Source organism: Sminthopsis crassicaudata, chromosome 4 (genome assembly GCF_048593235.1).
Source record: "Sminthopsis crassicaudata isolate SCR6 chromosome 4, ASM4859323v1, whole genome shotgun sequence".
In the NCBI taxonomy this organism is placed as follows: Eukaryota; Metazoa; Chordata; class Mammalia; order Dasyuromorphia; family Dasyuridae; genus Sminthopsis; species Sminthopsis crassicaudata.
Window position 1 is genome coordinate 15,103,542 of NC_133620.1, and position 20,710 is coordinate 15,124,251.

General features: G+C 40.0%; 1 protein-coding gene and 1 long non-coding RNA gene across 4 annotated transcripts in view; one reads left to right on the top strand and one right to left on the bottom strand.

The window, feature by feature from the left end:
* The window catches only part of LOC141541557 (uncharacterized), a 148,985-nt gene extending 128,440 nt beyond the window's left edge, over window positions 1-20,545 (top strand). Inside the window, exon 4 of the long non-coding RNA XR_012481836.1 lies at window positions 19,487-20,545. This is a non-coding gene — a long non-coding RNA (uncharacterized LOC141541557). The remainder of the gene's footprint in view (window positions 1-19,486) is intronic.
* Window positions 1-20,710, bottom strand: part of NFIA (nuclear factor I A) — a 672,686-nt gene that overhangs the window by 575,603 nt on the left and 76,373 nt on the right. The window lies entirely within an intron of this gene.

The window sequence follows — 20,710 nt, forward strand, 5'->3', positions numbered from 1 at the left end:
GTGGCATCCCTCTCCATTTTTATAGAATAAAATTGGAAGCTTCTTCAGATCATGACAAAAGTTTTCTAATTTTGTCTTTTTATCCCTAGACTCAGCATAGTGTCTTGAATCTGGTACTTAATGATGAGTTGGATTATTAGAAGTATCATATTTTTTACTTTGTAGGCAAGAAAATCGAGCCCTGAACCTTACCTAACTTTCCTAGAGCCACAATCTAAAATACGTCAGAGCTGGGATTTGAACCCAAGTCTTTACTTGCCCCTTGCCTGGCCATGCAATACCTTCACAATTACTGTGTTGTATTGAATTGAATTGAACTGACAGAACATTCACCTTGACAATGGCATTGCAAACAAGACTGTCCGTGATGGGTTGATTAATTGCTTTCCCCTACCAGTAACTTAAACTCGTTTACGATTTTGTAGGTAATTCACCGACATCTGCATAGTAATCCATTGGTTAAGGTGACCTGCCCATACATTGATTCCATTGGTTTTGAAAATGGAAGAGTTTAAATTCTTGAGTCCCAAGTCTTTTGTTCTCCCTCCCATCTTGAGTGTAGACTCATTTTTTTTTCTAAACACCAAAGGGTGTAATTGGGAGGTACTTAGGGACTTTAGATGCAATTACTTGGTGAATAGAACATTTCATTTTGACTGATTTAATACCGTGGTTGATCAACAAGCCTTCCCTGATTAGCTGATTTGAGTCCATGAAGCTAATTTAAACTCAATTGCGAAGTCATTGAATCAGCCCCTATTGAAGCAGGTGGTTCTGCTGCTTGGCTCTGAGGACATGGCGGCAGGAGTCCATCCACAATAACTGTGTGAATTGAAGTCAAGGTTTTTCTCTTCAGTATCTCCCTCTCCTCCCCCACCCCAATTAAATCCTTAGAAACAGTTGGACAGTGAGGAGAAAGCAAGCAGATGGCATAGTGGTTAGAACACTGAACTTGAAGGAGAAGGGGGGAAGGGAGAGAGGGAAGGAGAAAATGAGGGGGAAGGAGAAAATGAGGGGGAAGGAGAAAATGAGGGGGAAGGAAGAGAGGGAGAGAAGCAGAAGGGGAAGGGGGAGAAGGAGAGGAGACCTATAACCTTAACAATCTTTATAAATGTCAGATGTAATTATCAAAGTAAAGTTAGGGCCAGACTTGGAAGGATGTTAGAAGTCCAATGATATGTCATTACTAGAAGGTTGTGACTTCCATTGAGTTTCCTACTTTACAAAGAAGTCTGTCTCGTGGCTTGTCAGCTTAAATTCTTAGAAAGTTCTCCTTTAAATCAAGCTGAAACCCTAAATATGTTTGACTTGTAATCACTGGCCTTGCTTAAGTTACAGTTCCCCCAAACACTTAATTCTCTTTTTCTATGATAGGGATAGAGAGCCTTCCTGTCATTGATTATCGTTAGTATAAGACATATCTCAACCTTTTGCTCTCCGGACCCCTTTATATTCCCATAATTTATTGAATATCCCCCCCATTCAAAGGCTTTTATTCATGTTGGCTATATCTATAGATATTTATTATATTAGAATTTAAAACATTTTAGTTTTTAATCACGAAAAATAGCTTTGATCTTGTAGACACCCTAAAAGTACCTCAGGGGTTCTTGGAGCACACTTCAGGAATGAATCAGTGTCTCCATAAACATTTATTAAGCACCTACTATGTACTGTGCTAAGCTCTGAGCATACAAAAAAAAGGCAAAAGGCAGCCCCTACTCTGAACTCCCTCATATATGGTCTAATGGAGGAGGCAAGATGAAGACAACTACAGTCAGTACAAGATTTATACAGAATATTTATGCAGGATGAATTAGAAATGATTCCCAGAGGGAAGATATTAGCATTAAGAGGGATTGGGAAAGGTTTCCTGTAGAAGGTGGAGTTTTAGGAACGTGTATGAAGCCAGGGGAACCAAGAAGCTCCAATAAAGCCAAGAAAAAAGGGGAGAGAGCATTTCAGAAGTCAGGAATTGGAGAGCTCTTTACCCAGGAAATGCACAGGTTGAGGAAATTCCCATTCCCAATTCAGGTCCCATATTCTCACAAGAGTCTTGGAGAGTTATCTAAAGCACTGAGAAGGTTTACACAGCTAGTATGGATCAGAGGGGGGCCCTTGAAATTACCTCTTGGGTCTTCTTGGTCTCAAGGCTCTCTGTCTACTCTCCCATGATCCCTCTGTTCTTGTATGAAATGCTGTATAATCAGACTGCTCAGTCTTAATGCTGTGCACACTGCAGAGTTGTTGTGGGGATCCAATGGGATACCATACCCACAATGCTTTGTAAGGGGACTTAGACACATCAGCCAATACTATTCTTATTGTCTGAATCTGTGATTTCATTAGTGTGGACATTTCCTCTCTCAGTGCAGGCAACAATCTCACTTGTACATCTTGTCTTAGGGAGTAGCTGAGGAGCCATGGGGGTAAAATGATGCCCATTTAGCTAGTATATACCAGAGATATGACTTGAAAGTAGAATCAGTTCTAGTGTGTTCTGCATTAGAACATGCTCCTTCTCAGAAAACATTTTTGCTTTATTTAATTAATGTTTATTAAACGTGCAAATCAATTTTTAACAATAACAATAATAATAGCAAACTTTATCAGGTTTGATCCTTGTAACCATCCCAAGGAGTCAGGGCTCTTATTCCCATTTTACAGAGAAGACTGAGGCTCTGAAAAATGATGTTCTTTGCCCAGGGTCACAAGACAGTAAGTGACCAAAATAGGATTTGCCCTCAGGTTTTTAATGGGTGAAAATAACACATAAAATGAAGTTTGAAAGAGGGAGGGGAAAAAGAAGGTTACCCATAAGGGGGAATGTTGGAGAAAGATGGAAGAATCCAGTCCAAAGAGACACAAAGGTGATAATTTAACATCTCTCTGAATACTGGGGACAAGGACAACAGTGTAGGGAGGTACATATACCTTTATGGAAACTTAAAGAGACCATTGGGATTACAGGTGAGATGACAGATGAATGGAGACTTGTGATAATAGTCTCTTTAAGAAATGGAGGGAGGGCCTCTGCTTTCAATCAGCAAAGGAAAACCAATCTCTTTGTGGGTAGTTTTATCTCCCACATCCTTGGTAGCAGGGGACAAGGCAGAGTTTTGGTGTGGGACAAATATCGATGGATCCCTATTACCAACCTGAAGTTGGTCCAAAGTCCAAATATCTTAATCTGGCCTTCAAAGATTTTAATGACGAAGGATCAGTTGACATATGCTAATGCTCTCCTTACTTTCCTGGGACACTAATTACACTAGGCCTTTTGTAAGTCTCGAATGTGACTTCTGACTGCAGTCATTTTGCTCTCTGCTGTTAGGATTACCAGGTGAGAACTCAGGTTGTCTGGACAGTGACAAGGCTCCTCCTAGAATTCCTAAGGTGTAAACTCCCTTTAAAGGCCCGAACCAAAGGTCTGAGCCAGAGAACTGTCAAGTCAACCTGTATTCTCACCTTGTCACTGTCCAGACAACCTGAGTTCTCACCTTGTCACTGTCCAGACAACCTGAGTTCTCACCTTGTCATTGTCCAGACAACTTGAGTTCTCACCTGGTAATCCTAATACTCTGCATTTCAAAACCTTTCTCCTGGCTATTGCTTCAACCTTCAAGACTCAGTTCAAAAGTTTCCTCAGGAAATCTTTTGTGATGATCCCAAGTAGGAAGTTCTCTGTCCACCCACTGCTATAATGCATGACTTTGATTTTTCATCATGGTTCCACATTATACCCATCCCATACATAAAATGATAAATCAGTGATCTATAAAGTCCCTTCTAGACCCAAAGCCTTATCTTGTTTTAGTCCCTCCCTCCCCCTTCTAGCCTGTAAGTCCCATGAGGGAACAGTTGTATTCCTCCTTTTATGCTTCATGGTATCTATACATTCTTAATAATGCAGTAGCTCAATTAATATTTATTTCATAAACATCATGGTCTGAGAATCTGTGTCTCATTTTCTATTTCCTTCTTCAAACTTTTGGACATAGTGAAAGGTTCCAAGAGGTCTTGCTTTCTCATAGCTAGGGAAAAAATCCTACCAGATGTGGGCCACTTGAGTAGGATCTGAGATTGGGAAGCCCAGATATCATTGTTACCTATTTTGTAAGGCAAGTCTCTAGTCTGGAAGTTGCGACATGGACACAGGACCCACGACTATTAGAAGTTGCTAAGTTCTGAGTCGCTAAGAAGTCGCCAAGTTTGTTGTGACTCAGAATATTTTTCTTATGGCTCAAAGAATCACACATCTACTCAGAATATTTTTCTAATGGCTCAGAGAATCACACATCTATAGGGTTCTTGAAGGAAGAGAAAGAAGCTAAGAATAAGGGGGTGAAAGACTTGTTTGAGTTGGGAAATGTCATCCTCTACAAGGTCAGTGGACCATATCTATAAATTCAATTGGTCTCAACATCTGTGCTACCTGTAAAATGAATGAAGCTTAATGGGGAGACGGCGGGGATCCCAAAGTAAACGGAGTATATTTATAATTACTATTTATACATCAGGTGACCTCTTATGTATGCCTTCTTGATCTCTGTGTAATTCCTTGCTGTTACACATGTGCACATATTACACACACAGACACCCATACACACTCTGCATCCCACCAAGACCCCCCCCCTTTTCTGTGGGTAGTTAGTTGGAGAAGGGGAGAGATGAGTGATCAGTGAATGCTCTGGGGCATCCATCTTCCCAAGGGAGATGGGCTTGAGTCCTTGATTCAAACCAAGATGGGAATAGAAATTGGGGTCTCCTAAGGCTGAGGGCTCTTCTAGCTCTAGCGCCTTCCTTTGATGCAATGGAAATGATATCTGGTTAGTGGCAGCCTTCAGAGATATCCTGGTGCTGCTCATGCAAGACCATTATCCATAGTTGCTGGCTTCCTTGTGTCTGATACTTGCCACTTTTGGGCCTCAGTGCCCATGGATTTCTTGTTTTGGCACGGAAAGGATCCTGGGTTTTGAGAAACTATCTTAGCAAAGCACAAGCTCTGAAAGCTCTACCATGCTGGAAAGGCTCTCACCGCTGGACTGGTGACAGACTGGACGACTGTTGTCAGAGGGCCAGCCTGAAGTCCGAGAGTCTCATTACCAGGCTGATCACCAGGAGATGACTTTTTTTGGCCTCAGCATCTCCCAAAGGCTGTCTACTAGACATTTAGGCGAAGTAGTGGATAGAGCTCAGGAGCCTGAGTTTGATCCTGCTCAGGGACTTACTGATTGTTCAGGCTTGGACAAATACCTAACTTCTCTGGGTCTCAGTTTCCTAATCTGTAAAATGAGGATAATAAGAGAATATGCCTTTGGGGGCTGTTGTGAGAATCAGGTGAGATCATATATTAAAAAATGCTTTGCAAATTTTAAAGTGCTATATAAATGTTAATTATTTTATTATTGTTACTGTTAATTGTTACTACTTAAACAAGGTGGAATCATAGTGATACCAACTGGTGGCAAGAGGACTTGCTTTGCCTTGAAGTAATTATTGATAACTATGAGAATTCACTTTTAGGGAGTATGGATTAAAAAAATATAAACCTTTCAACATCACTCTTTATCAAGGATTAATTCTGGGCCAGAAAGGAAGCATGGAACTGGAGGGCAGAGGGCCTAAGTTCAGATTCCATCATTAAAATCTTTGAAGGCCAGGTTAAGACATTTGGACTTTGGACCAACTTTAAGTTGGTACTAGAAATTTCTCAGGGTCATTTGGGACCTTGAAAAAACTATGAAGTTCTTGTCTGGGTGCTTTAGGTTCTGGACTCAGTTATTTTCCTAAGTGTGAGCTGGGTTGGGTCATTATTAGAGTTCCCACACTATTGACTCTTCTAGCACATTAATCTAGAACTAAGAAAAAAGAAGTCCTAGTCCCTGCCCTCTTGGAGTTTATAATCTAAGGCCTATTCATGAACCAACTAAGGAATCATACAACTGAGCAGTTTATCTGGGTGTATCTCAGTGTGCCCAGGGCAGTGTTTGCCAAATAATATCATGACTTTTAGATGTGTAACAGACCCCAAAGATGGAATAGAAATGGTCTATTGCAACTTTTTCATTTACTTTTGAGATTTTCTTTTTAATGATGAACACCTAGTCATCAGTGAAGAGACATTTTAATAAAGAAAAAAAAGGAAATTATATGTGAATCTGTGAACTTGTTATCTAATTTATTTTTAAGACAATAAGAAAGCTGCCAAGTTTGTGTTCCCTTCTTAACTTCTTTTTATCCAATCTCTTCATTTTGTTGAGAAGAAAATGGCGGGTCAGTAGGAGAAATGATTTACCCCAAATCACACAGCAAGTTAGAACAGAAACAAAGCCTGGTTATCTTGACCTTTAGTCTAGTCCAAACTCTCTGATGGATCAATTGATTGATTCAGTGCTCAGACTCTAATGTACCAAATGTGGAGAAGCTTAAACATTAATATTAGGTAAGTCTCTTAGCCTTTGTTTGCCTAGGTTACCTCATGTAAAATGGGAACAACAATAACACTTTCCTCCCAGGATTGTTGTGAAGATCAAATGAGATAATATTTGTAAAGTGCTTTGCAAAGTGCTAAATAAATATTCTCATCATCATGAAAAAAATGCTGGATTAGAAATTGGGAGACCTGGGTTTGAAGCCTAGTTCTTTCTTTCTTTCTTTCTTTCTTTCTTTCTTTCTTTCTTTCTTTCTTTCTTTCTTTCTTTCTTTCTTTCTTTCTTTCTTTCTTTCTTTCTTTCTTTCTTTCTTTCTTTCTTTCTTTCTTTCTTTCTTTCTTTCTTTCTTTCTTTCTTTCTTTCTTTCTTTCTTTCTTTCTTTCTTTCTTTCTTTCTTTCTTTCTTTTCTTTTCTTTTCTTTTTTTAATCAATCAACCAACAAGCATTTATTAACTGCTTCCTGTGTACCTGGCATCTCCCTAAGTATTATGTGAAAAGAAAGGCAAAGACAGCTCCCCTGGGAGCTTTTTTTTTTTTTTTCCCCTAATGGGGGACGCAACACATAAATAAATTAGCACCTAGAAAATATATACAGGATAGATAATAAAAACTAATAAATAAATAAATACTAATGATTCTAATAAACAAACAAATAAACAAACAAAAATGTTTTAAGCCCTAAATTATTTTCCCCACTAACTATTCTTACTTCTTGACACTCCTTAATGGATACTTTTAACTCTAACTAGTCAATGGAAAGGGATCAGTCTTGAAGTCATATTGCTTGTGTTAAAATCTCAGCCTTACAATTTGCTAGTAGTTAAGTATAGATGCCTTTCTTAATCAGTCTCAGCCTTAGTTTTCCCATGAGCAATCAATCAAAAAGCATCTTAAAGTGCTTCCTGTGTAAAGTAATGTGCTTTTTCATTAATAGGGATAGAGAGAAAGGTTGTCTCGGAGCTTACATTCTACTAGGAAAGACTCCATGTAAATAAATGGATCCATTCCAGTTGAATACAGAGTGATGGAGCTAGGGAAGTAGGAAAGGCCTCCTCCTACAGAAGATCCATGTGAGCTGCTTCTTGAGGAAAGCCAAGGACACTAATAGATAATTTTTGGGAAGGGTTCCCTTCTAGGTATAGAGAGGAGATAGCATATCAGTACTGACATTCTGACATTCTGTTTGGACATTCATGATCTATTACGCTTTGGGTAATTCATCTCAATTCTCTAAGCCTCAGTTTTCTCCTCTGTAAATTGGGATCAGACCATTGGTACACATCTCTCACCATCATTATGGAGGAAGCACTTGGTCACTTTAGAAAGTGCCTGAGAAATGGGGACCACTGTTGTAATGCAAGCACTCACAGTGAAGATGGAGTTTGGAGCTAGGGAGGTTTGGAAAGACTCCATGAAGGAGGCAGGCTGGAACTCGGCCTTTAGAACATAAGTTTCTTGCAAGCAGGGGTTGTTTCATTTTTTATACTCACAATCCTATAGTGTCTACCAGAGTGTCTGGCATATTTATAGGTTAAATATGGGGGATTTGATAATAGGGATTTAATGCTCTCTTATATTTCACCTCCCTCCTCCAATTGCCTGGAAGCTGCCCTTCTTACTGTGCCTTGGGAATCTTTAGCTCCCTTCAGCCTTCATCTAAACTGTCACCTGCCACAGGAGACCCTTCCTGATAACCTCAGCTGCTGGTGTTCCTCAGCTCCCCCTGTAAATTACTTTGGATATTGCTTGTAGTTCCTTAGCTGTGTACATAATAATAATAATAATAATAGCATTTATGTGATGCTATAAGATTTACATGAGGCACCTAGATGGCACAGTACATAGAGAACAGGGCCTGTCTGGAATCAAATTCAGCCTCAGATATTTACCAGCTGGGTGTCCCCGCCTGAATCACTTAACACTGTTTGCCTCATTTCTTCATCTGTAAAAATGGCAAGTCACTCTAGTATCTTGGCCAAGAAAATCCCAAATAGGGTCATGAAGAGTCAGAGATGACTAAAAAATGACTGAACCAAAGGCTTAAATAACACCGAATATTATATAGCACATATAATAGCATTTATATTCAATAAATATAATTTAATTATATGTATTAGAAACACAAATAATCTTATATAACAAACACATTATATAATTATTAGAATAGGTATTACTTTTCATTTAATTATTTACTAACATTATATAATTATTTATGTTATATTTACATGATTATATTCAATATAAAATTATTGTATTTATTATATTGCACTATTGTCATAATTGTCATATTTATATAGTATAATCTGGTATTTGTCATACATTTTATATTACTATAAATAATTAATATTTATAACAAATAATTTTATATTTATATGTCTTATTAGTAGAAATATTTTTGTTGATAGAAATAAATATTTATTATAAACAAAACATTATTTATGCTTAACATGAATTTGCATTTAGAATTAGTATAATTATAAACCAAATAATTTATATTTCTGTTTAGAATAAATGGGAATCATCTTGTTATGATAAATTTTATATGCATAATAAACATGAAATAAATGCAGATTTATAAGCAATGTAAACATTTCATATTCTAACAGAAATAATTTCATATCTATTATAAATCATTTATTGTTCATGTTTATTCTACATCAGTTTATGTTTATATTTTATATTTGGAGCTGAAACTTTGATTATCTGTGGAGACACATTTGCAACCAATTCTCCAATCTTTTAGAGTTTCAAATGCTATCCTTTTTCCTTCATTACGGTCACTCTAAATGTTATCTGGCTTGAAGGATATACACAGTTCGTGTTCTCCTTCTCCCATCTGTTTTATACTAAATCTTCTTGCTAGGTTCTGACCCTTGCCCGAGATGCTCTTTTCCTTCTTCTGCCTTTTAGAATCCCTACTTTCAAGGACCACCTCTGACATGGTCTTTTTAATTCCCTACTGCCACCATGTTGTAAACTCTTTTCCACTCCCAATATCACTTAGTATTTCCTTTGCAATTTTCTTTTGTTGTTTTTGTTTTTGTTTTTATCTTTGTAAATGTCTCATTTTCTCCACCCTCTCCCCTGGAAAATACAAGCCCCTTGAGTTCAGAAATGTTTTATTCTTGTATTTTGCATCAGGGCACTTTATACATTTCCTAGCCCCTCCTGATGAATTCTGGGTCCCACGTAGAATTCAGTCAACTCCCCAGTATCTTGTATGTAACCTATTTATTTCCACATTGTGTCCCCTCACTAGAATGGAAGCTCCTTGAGGGCAGGAATTGATCTTGTGCTTTTGCCTTTCTTTATGTCCTAGTTTAGCACAATGGATGCTACATAGAAACACTTAATAAATCCTTATTGATAGAAGTAAAAAACAAAACCCAAAGCTTTGAACTTGAATTGAGAGACATGAATTTCAATCTCATTTCTCCTTATCATTAGATATGTAACCCACTTCTTAGAGCAGTATCTGTCAAATGGGGACAATAATGTCTGTCAATCAGTTAGAAAGCACTCTCTGTTTGCCACGCACTGTGTTAACTAAGCATATTGCAAATAAAGACAAAGATGGAGTAGTCCCTGCCCTCAAGGAGCTTATGTTTTGTCGGGATCATTCCAAGGAAAGCAGTTGGTAAACATTCAAATGCTATGGAAATGGGAGTTGTTCCTCACTAAGTATAAACAAAATAACAGTATCATATTCTCTGCCCTCCTTTAGGTTCCTACCTGCAAGAATCATTGGCCAAGGACAGGAGAAGCTTTCAGAGGGTTTCTGTAACAGAGAAGGGCTTCTTCTAGTGCGAAAAAGCCTGGGGTGTGAGTGATGGGCAGTGGGTAAGAGGAGGGGGATGTTTGCCAAGGCTTACAGCCGGCGGAAATAATCGGAGCTGCTGAAGGATGCCCCAGCCCAACACAGCTGGAAGTCGGATAGCAGTCCCAAAGAACCAGATACTCCCTGTGTTGAAAATAGCAGTGATCCTAGCCAGGAATCTGACTCTTGTGGAGAAGAGATTGAAACTTGTTGAAAATAGAGCTCCGAGATGTCCACCTGGCAAGCAAATGGGGTGGATAGGTTGTTCTGGGAAGAAGAGAGGGAGTGAGAGCAGTGCCCTCCACAGGATCACTGGAAGATGGGATCTGCTTTCTTGTGGGGGGAAAATTGGAGCTATGGAGTGCCAATGGGCTTTCCACTTGTCTTGTGGATGACCTTTTGCCAACTACATAATCTCCTCTTACTAGCATGAGCCTCATTTTATAGGTGGAAAAACTGAGGCCCATCCAGTTTAGATGACTTGTCCAAGGTCATACATATCACCATACACTTTGGTGTCATCATCTCATGGTACTTTCAGTAAGAGGCAGTGTAGAGATTAAACTGCTGGGTCTGGAGGTAGAAACACTAGTGTTTAAAGGTCATTTCAGAAACTTATAAACTGTGCAATCCAGAAAAAGTTAAGTGACTTAACTTCTGCCTCAGTTTCCTCAAGTGTAAAATGGGATAATAATAGTACCCGCAACAACCCGAAGGATTGTTGTGAGGATTCACTGAGATAACATTTGGAAAGTGCTTAACACAATGTTTAGTACATAGTAGATGCTTAACAAATGTTTGGTTCCTTCATTGTCTTCACTCCATTCTGCCTCAGTTTATTTGTAAAATGGAGATTGATGGATTTATGTTTCAAGGTCATGATCACCCTATGTTCTAAATCAAAAGAAAGGGGGAGATGTTAGGATTACAAAGTGAGAAATCAGGTTGTCTGGACAGTGACAAGGTGAGAACTCAGGTTGACTTGACAGTTCTCTGGCTCAGACCTTTGGTTGGGGCCTTTAAAGGGAGTTTACACCTTAGGAATTCTAAGAGGAGCAAGTTCATTGGTGGAAGTATTTTCTCCCATGAGCCCTTGCGTTCTCACACCCTCATTCTCTGGGAGGATAAAAGAAGGGCAGCATTGGGTCTGAGAGTATCTACTCTAGGATAGAGTTGTGACACCAGGCAGGCTGAAAGGAGAGCAGTCTGATTTGGGAAAGGACAAGAGCTGGAGGAGATTCAGAGCTCCCAAGAAACCTGGGCACAGAGAAAAAGATTTTACAGATCTCCTCCCAGAGAAAAGGGGGTGTGGGGAAATACTTCCATCAATGAACTTGCTCCTCTTAGAATTCCTAAAGTATAAACTCCCTTTAAAGGCCCCAACCAAAGGTCTGAGCCAGAGAACTGTCCAGACAACCTGAGTTCTCACCTTGTAATCCTAACAGAGATAATAACAGCAACTATCTCATTTAATTGGGGTAATATTTATAAAGTACTATACAAAACAAATGACTATATATACCAGAGTATTATAGATTTACAGTTGAAAAAGATCTTGTACTCATCGAGTACAACCCTCTCATTTACATGTGAGGAAACTGAGGCACTGAGAGGTCAGTTGCCTTGCCCCATGTCACTCAACCTGTAAGGATCTGGGGAGGGTTTTAAACCCAGGTCTTCTTGGTTCCAATTGGAGTATTCTAATCATTTCTCCATGTTGTTTCCAGAATGTCAGTTATCATAATTCAACTTTTGCTTAATGATCTCCAGGGAAATTAGGCCAGTTAATGACCTGCCCAAAGTCACCCAGTTAGAGAGACTGAAATCCAAGTGTGTCTCCCGATCCCTCGCCTTCTCATTATAATGCTTTGTTTTGTGAGTAGGCAGGAGCTAATGTTTTATTGGGATGTAGCTTCTCTATCACAATTATTCTTGACAAGATGTTGAACACAATAAGCTGCATTTTCCATTTAGACTTCTGATCATGGGAGGCCATGGGCTTTAAGAAACTTATGCCCTCTTTTCTTCACTCATTTACAGCACAATAGAATTCATTTTGCTAGATCAATTTTTTCCTGGCCATCAGCGTCTCCCATTAATGTTTTCTCTATTCTATCCAAGAGGGGCAGAGAGATCTGAAGCCCCATTTTGCTTGCAAGGTTGAAAGTTGGCAAATTCCGTAGTAAATACCAGTTGTATAGCTAAAAACTGAACCCAGGTGTCCTGATTACAGATTCTGAATTTAGTCCTCCCTGCTCAAGACTTCAAATGAAGGAAATGAGAGTTAAGAATTATCTAACTACTGTATTTTAATTCAATTCAACCCAATCTCATCCAATTGCATCTAAATATTCACTGAGCAAAGGCATTATGTTTTTCATAGGATTTAAACCTAGAAAGGACCTTAATATCATGAATCCCAAATCTTTGTTTTTATAGATGAAGAAACCAGATTTACAGTGGTGGTAAGTCACAGAAGGGGATTTGAACCCAGGTCTCTGTGGTGGGTAGAAAAAAAGAATGTAAGCTTCTTGAAGGTAGGCAGAGATGGTTTAGATTTTGCTTTTCTATCCCTAGCATTAGGACAGTTCCTAAAATATAGTAGTTAATTAATAAATAACTTGCTGATTTAAATTGAAGACTAAGATCTCTACCCTTCAAGACCACATAGTCCAGCAAAGGAGATAATACATATACTGAATGACAAAAGGCAGAAATTTCTACTAATTTAAAGTGAATAGATTCTTAGAACTGGAAGGACACTTACAGATCACCTTGGTTAACCTATTTGATAAACAAGTCCTCTCCATAACACTCCAAACTATTAATCCTTCCAAAGACCCCTGTTTGAATGGCTCATGGTGGGAACTCACTTCATCCCAAGGCAGGCTATATTCAGATTAAAAGTAGGAAGTATTATCTTATATGAGACAAATCTATAACCTGTCATTTCTACCCATAATCCTTGGTTCAGCCTTCTGGGGTCAGGCCGAAGAAACTATTAGAATGTCTCCAACATGAGCTAGTTGCCTCGTAACAGGGTGCACCTTGTTAGACTCTACAGTCATGAGAGTGAAGGCTGGACATGTCAAGGGTGGCTCGGGTTTTGTAAGCTGCTGCCTGGCAGATTTCCAGTGTTACTGTACTCATAGATGGGTCAATTGAGAACTAATGGACATCAACGAGAGCATTCATTTGTATCTTCCCTAAAAATACTGGCAGAATCATCTCCAAAGTTTACCCTTCTTTTCCCTTTCCTTGGCTTCAAATAATCCTCACCAACCCAAGTTAGAATGCAAAAGGCCCTTGCCTCTGGCTAGCATCTGTTTATAAAAGAGTCAGTTAGGGGAAAGAAGGATCTTTCCACTATGAAGATTAAAGCCTCTTCCTAAGACTCTCTAGGGCACAGGCTCCCTAGAGGCTGGCACTGCCATCTTAGGAAAAAATGTGATGACCACAGGCTTACTGGAGGCGTGCCCACTCACTAAGGCTCCAATGAAGTCTTTTTTAAAATCAGCAAATTTGTATTTATTGAATGCCCACTGGACGCATGGTTTTGTTCTAGACTTTTTCATAAAAAGTCCAAGCTTCACATATATAAAATTAACCTTTCCACCCACTGGAAAATCAATGTCAGTTTTTCTTGTCTCCCTTGTTTTGTTATTCCTTCCCCTTTTGATTCCTTCCTTCCTAGTTTCTTCCTTTTTTGGTTCTTTCCTTCCTTCCTTTTTTTCTTCTTCAATTATTTCCCTACTTCCTTCCTTCCCTTCTTTCTTCCTTACCTCCTTCCTTCTTTTCCTTTTTTTCTTGCCCCCTTCCCTTCTCTTTCTTCCCTCCTTCTTTCCTCCCTTCTTTCCCCCTTCCCTCCTTCTTTCCCCCTTCCCTCCTTCTTTCCCCCTTCCCTCCTTTCTTTCTTCCCTCCTTCTTTCCTTCCTTCTTCCTTTCCTTCTTTCCCTTCCTCCTTCCTTTCCTTCTTTCCCTTCCTCCCTCCTTTTCTCCTTCCCTCCTTTCTTTCCTCCTTTCCTCCTTCTTTCCCTCCTTTCCCCTTCCTTCCTTTCTCTTTCTTTCTTCCCTCCTTCTTTCCTCCCTTCTTTTCCCTCTTTCCTTCCTTCTTCCTTCTTTCCCTTTTCCCTTCTTCCCTCCTTTCCTCCTTCCCCCCTTCTTTCTCTCCTTCCGTTCCTCTCTCCTTCTTTACTTCCTTCTCTCTCCTCTTTTCTTCCTTCCTCCTTTCCATCTTTCCATTCCTCCCTCCTTTCTTCCTTCCTTCCCTTCTTTTTCCTTCTCCTTCCCTCCCTCTTCTCTTCCTTTCTTCTTCCCTCTCTCCTTTCCCTTTCTTTCTTGCTCCCTTCCTCCCTTCCTTCTTTACTTCTTTTTTTCCTCTTTGCTTCTTTCTCAATTTCTCTCTTCTCCAGATACTCTAACCATCTACTGTGTATAAAGAATAATCATCTTGATGGCAAACCCCTGACTGTACTGTCTCCAGAAGCCTCCAACCATTTAAAGCGTTTGTGAGCAGATATATCTTGTTTTCCTCCTGCACATCTACTGATGCTTTGCGCAGTAGGAGATACAAAAACATGTCCCACTCTTTGTGGTTTAGGAGCTGACAATTCATTTGGGAAGACAAGGCTAAGGTCACACTGTAGAACTAGGCCTGCAAAGTGAATACTCAGCATCCCCCAGAGCTCTTGCCTCAGTGTCGTCCTTAGTAGGTTTTCAAAAAGTTTGCTGCAAGAGTGGGAGACTAGAATAATTAAGTGCCAAATGATACAATTGACTGTGATAAGAATTCAATATAATACTGGAGTGAAAGGACAATTGACTTGGGAGCCAAGAGACCTGGGTCATTCATTAAGTGTCCAGTGTGTGCCAAACATAGTGAAAAATGATGAGGATACAAATATAAGCGAAAAAGGAAGATGACCCTGTCCTCAACGAACTTTATATGTATATATGTATATATACATATATATATATATATATATATATATACACACACATATATATATATATGTATATATATATATATATATATATACACACACACACATATATATATGTATATATACACACACACACACACACACACACACACACACACATACACACACATATATATATGTATACATATATATATATATTTTTTTTTTTTTTGAGGCAATTGGGGTTAAGTGACTTGCCCAGGGTCACACAGCCAGGAAGTGTTAAGTGTTAGAGGTCATATTTGAACTCAGGTCCTCCTGACTTCAGGGCTAGTGCTCTAACCATTGCACCACCTAACTCCCTCCACATATTTCATTTTTGATTCTATGACTAATCCAGGAAAGTTTCATGTGCTATAGCTGAATGAGTGATAGTCTAAGACCTCGAGGAGCTAGATTTGATTCCCAAATTTATCACATATATCTATCTGACTTTGGTCAGGTTATTTAACCTTTCTCACATTGTATTCTCATCTATAAAAAATGAGACAGGCCTGGACCAGTGGACCTTGACATTTCTTTCCAACTAGAAATTGGACTTTTTTTGTTGTTATATTTCAATTGACTGACTCTGTGACCCAATTTCCTTTCCAGCTAGAAATTAGACTTTTTTTTTTTTGTTTATTTTTATAGAATCCTTTCAGTGACTGATTCTGTGACCCCATTTGGGGTTTTGTTGAAAAAGATACTGGTGTGATTTACCATGTCCTTCCCTAGTGCTTTTTACATATGAGGAAACTGAAACAGACAGGATTAAATGACTTATCTAGGGTAATGCAGCAAGAAAATGTCCGAGGCCAGATTTCAACTCATGGAGGTGAGTATTCTTGATTTCAAGCTCCGTGCTCTGACTGTGCCATCTAACTGTCCCCAGATCAGAGAGACTGTGGGGAATTAGCCCAGTGGTATTTCCTTTGGGTCAGATGGAACACTTGAGTGATCAATGTTGAATTTACTTTCTTTCCCCTTGAGAGGCTCCCGACTAGTCAGCATGGTATGGGCTATTTAGGGCAGCTCTGCCAGCACCATGGGTATAATGACACAATACTCAGCAAAGGATCACTTTGCTCCTTCCACATACAAAAGAAGCATCTTTTCACTACAATGCTCTCAAAAGGAACAAAAGCTGCCAATGTCCTAGGCCCACAGACCCCTAAAAGATGAGTGGGGGGACATGGGATCTGCTTGGAGGTCATTCCTCTGGGGAATGGTCTGCTTGCCTGTCTCTAGAGAAGGGCACCTTGAATGCCTCTCAGTTGGAAGATATTATCTCCAGATGGAAAGGTTTGCCTTCTGGCAAAGTCAGCCACATTATTTGGTTATATTTTGATGTGTTATTTATGGGGAAAGAGGCTCTGTTGAAATCTCTTTCACTTCTCAGGAAAGCCATGGGAAATCTTAGCCCTCAGAGCTGCTGATGGTGAAGATGGCCATGGGCGGCACTTGAAGGGGTGGGCTTCCCTTACCAGAATTCCCAGCCCAAATGCAAATTTCGATTAATTTGCATTCAGAAAGCTTCTTGGCTTGCTCCTATCTCACTCAACCCAGTGTCTGTGCTCACTTATCTTGACTTAGTAACAATTCCCAACAGAAAGTAATCACAAAAGTGTATGTTTGTGTTTGTGTGTGTGTGTGTGTGTGTGTGTGTGTGTGTGTGTGTGTATGTGTGGAATGGGGTGGTCAGAGTTCTAAGAAAGTTAATTTTTAGTTCCTTTTTATAAAAGGAATAATATAAAATACAAAAATATATATATAAAATATAAAAATAACATAAAAGGAAAGTGAGGAAGACCTCACTGTTAGGGGAAATCAGAATGTTAAAGCTAGGAAACAAATGTATTTCTTAACCTCCTAATTGATTCCCTTGCTTCATTCTTCACTATTCCTCATCCAGCCTGCCCTCAGCTGCCACACTGATATCTCTAAAATACAGATCTGACCATATCTTCAGTCTACTCAGTTATCTTCTATGGCTCCCTATTTTCCTAGTATGAAACAAAAAACGATTTCAATTTGGTACTTAAAGCTTTCCACAATCCAGTTTCTGCCTGCCTGGACCATTTGGCACTCCCTCCTCACCTCTCCCTCCTAGAACTCCTCTCTTTGGAAGAGATGCTGCTCAGACACCACTTTCTTCAAAAAGCCTTTCCTAGGCACTGCCCTCCCTCCCAAATAACCTTTGATCCAACTACTTTCTATATATTTGTATTTATTTACTTTATATTTATGATATATACCTATCTACTTCTTGTTTCCCTATTAGAGTGCAAGCTCCTTGAAAGTAGGGATTATTAGGGCAGCTCGGTGGCGCAGTGGATAGAGCACCAGCCTTGAATTCAGGAGGACCAGAGTTCAAATCTGGTGTCAGACACTTAACACTTCCTAGCTGTGTGACCCTGGGCAAGTCATTTAACCCTAGCCTCAGTGAAAAAAATAAATAAAATGGCTATTTCTTTTAAAAAAATGAAAGAAAGAAAGAAAGAAGGGATTATTTCATTCTTTAGACTTATGACCTCAATGCCTGGAGTAGAGTGAGCATTCTTGGTGATAGATTTTTCTCCTGTTACTCTCCTTAATTCACTCTCTGGTCTTGTCAAACAGATCTGCCAGTCGTACCCTTTTCAAAACATTTGAGATCCCATTCTGGGGCCTTTGCACAAATAATCCCCACATCTGGAAAGCAGTCTGCCTCACCTCCATCTCATGGAATCCTTTGGGTCATTTTCCCATTGCATCTTACTTACTCTTTGTGACCCCATCGAAGTTTTCATGGCCAAGATGTGGAATAGTTTGCTATTTCCTTTTTTGGCTCATTTTTACCAAAGGGAAATTAGGGATTAAATGATTTACCCATGATCACATAGCTATTTTTGGCTGTATTTGAACTCAGATATTCCTGATGTCAAGTCTCGAATTCTATTCACTGCCCCTTTCATGAAATTCCTAACTCCCTTCAAATAATAACTTAGGTTCTATCTTCTGAATTTGAGGTCATTTTTGACTTCTCCAGTTGTGAGCACTCTCTCTTGAAATTATTTCCTATTGATTTACCTGTGTAGGTTCAATCCCCTTCTCTCTCCCAAATAAAATAGAAACTCCTCCGAGAGCAAGGATTATTTGATTTTTCTTTTTGTCTCACCAGCACCTAGCACAGTGTTGAATTTATATTTTAGTCATCCTTGACTAAACTCACTATGTTCCTATTCAGAACATCAAATCCTCCTTTCCACATTTATTTTAAGCCTCCGTGGCTGAGACAGCACACACAGCTTAGCCTGTCAGATCTGGATTCTCTAGCTCTCTCCTCAAACACTTTAGTCAGCACAAATGGGGGAGGCAGAACCAGACCCAGTAATAGCGTATCTCATGCTGCTATCAATTTTCCGCCAGAAGAACATTTTGGGACACAAAGTCCTTTGTCTATTTTCAGAAGCCGGGCTCGGTGACATTACACCAATGGCTCCAGTTCTAGTGAATGCACTGTATGCTGTTTTGAATTGTAACCTAAAAAAAGGAGCTCCTGGACCCCGGCCAGACCATAATGATTTCAGTTCTGAAGAAATCCAGCAACCGATGAAACTTCATTCACTATTTTCTCATCGTAGAAGTCCGTAATCTCCTCTAATCAAATCGGAATGCCCCGCTCCCCCTTCCTCTCCCTCCCCTTATCCCTTTACTCTCTCTATTTTTCTAAGTTTAGTGTTCTGGGGAGGCCTCCCAGGTCTGTTTCTTTTTCAAAATAAGGAAATAAATTTATAACATGTACCCCAAAGATCAGGCAGGATCGGACAACTCGTATGGTTTTTTTTTTCCTCCCTCCAAAAACTGGAGCAAAATGTGAATCAGGCTAATCACGCTTCCAAATTCAATCTTTGGACCTTTAATTGATCCCATCCCAAAGGTAACATTCTATCTTAATTGACATGCTGAGATGGTTACAATTATGTAAAACAAAACGGGGCCTGCTGGAAACGGGAAGAGTGTTCCTCTCGAACAGAACGAGGGCCAGTTTTTATAATCGTTGATTGCAAAAGGATGCAACCACTTTGCTCATATTTCCTATTTGGGTTAGCCCCATCTGTACGTGTATTGGGTTTAGACAAAATCCCAACCTCAAAGGGAAGGGGATGCTGTTGGCCGTCTCTTCGGGGAGAGGGTCTGCCGAGGTGGGTCCGTTCTATGTGGATTTTGTGGGTCGGTTAAACAGAAAAACGTGACAGGATGAAAGATGACATTTTCATATTTGTTGGCAGAGCCTTCTTCCGTGTGATTGTGACCACACACACCAGCCTGAGCTCAGCCTCGATCGAAAACAGATGGCAGCGAGCGTAAGCTCACACGAGGCCGGGCGGGCAGGATGTACTCGGAGCCCTTTCAGGATTTCCTGGAGGCCAACCTGCTCACCCAGCTATGACCAAGAGAAGGCCCTCCTCTCCCAGCCTCTGCAAACGGTCCCCCCGAGAACGCTCCCGCTGGAAGGCCCCGGCTTCCTGAAGGTGACCTGGATGTTGGGGAAGCAGGACTGAACGAGGCTTCAAACAGATTTTTCAGAAATTGCAATCAGGAGAAGCGGGGCCTCCCTTCAATGGGTTCCGAACACCTGTGTCTCTTGGATTCTTGCCTCGCTGGGTTGGGGGGAGGCAGCTAATAATGTGGAGGGTGAGTATGATTGCTTCTCCCGGTCCTTCTCTGCTCAGATGACATGATTGGCAGCAGGAACACATGGTTGGGAGAAGGACCTTCTCGCTTAGCAAGTCTCCTGAGCCCCCACCATCTCTGGCCACATTAGGAAAGAACAAAAAGGCCAGTTTGGATGGGGATAGGCAGGGGGAGAGAGGACAAAAGGATTTAGAGCCAGAAGGGACCATAAAAGGGGAGGAGAGGAGCAATTATCTAGCACCTACTTATGTGCCAGAAGGCAGCGGGCTAAGTGTTTTACAAAATATTATCTCATTCGGCTCTCACAAGAACCCTGACAATTGGTGCTATTCCTAGGTCGATTTTACATAGGAGGAAACTGAGGAAGACAAAAGTTAAAAGCCTTTCTCGGGGTCACACAAACTAATAGTTTGGAGTGATAATTGAACTCAGGTTTTCCCGATTCCAGGTATGGTATGCTATCCATTGGGTCATCTGCCTCAGAAACCATCCTGTTCAATGAGAAATGCTTTTTAGTATGTGGACCTCTCTCAGCATTATGCATTTCCTCAGACTGTGCACCCAGAGATATTTATTAATGGTCAAATCAGGAAAGCCTATATAATGCTCTTTGTAAACTTTCAAAAATAAATGTATCCATCCTCTTGTGGAAATTCTGCTTGGTCTTTTGTGCACCTGGTTGACTGAACCCAAGAGAAACACGTCCTAATGGCTCGTGTTTATTCATCATTTTAGAAATTATCATTTATTTGTCTCAAGAACAACTCTGGGACGTAGGCAGCCCACATATTGTTAACGCTATTTTATTGCTAGGAAAG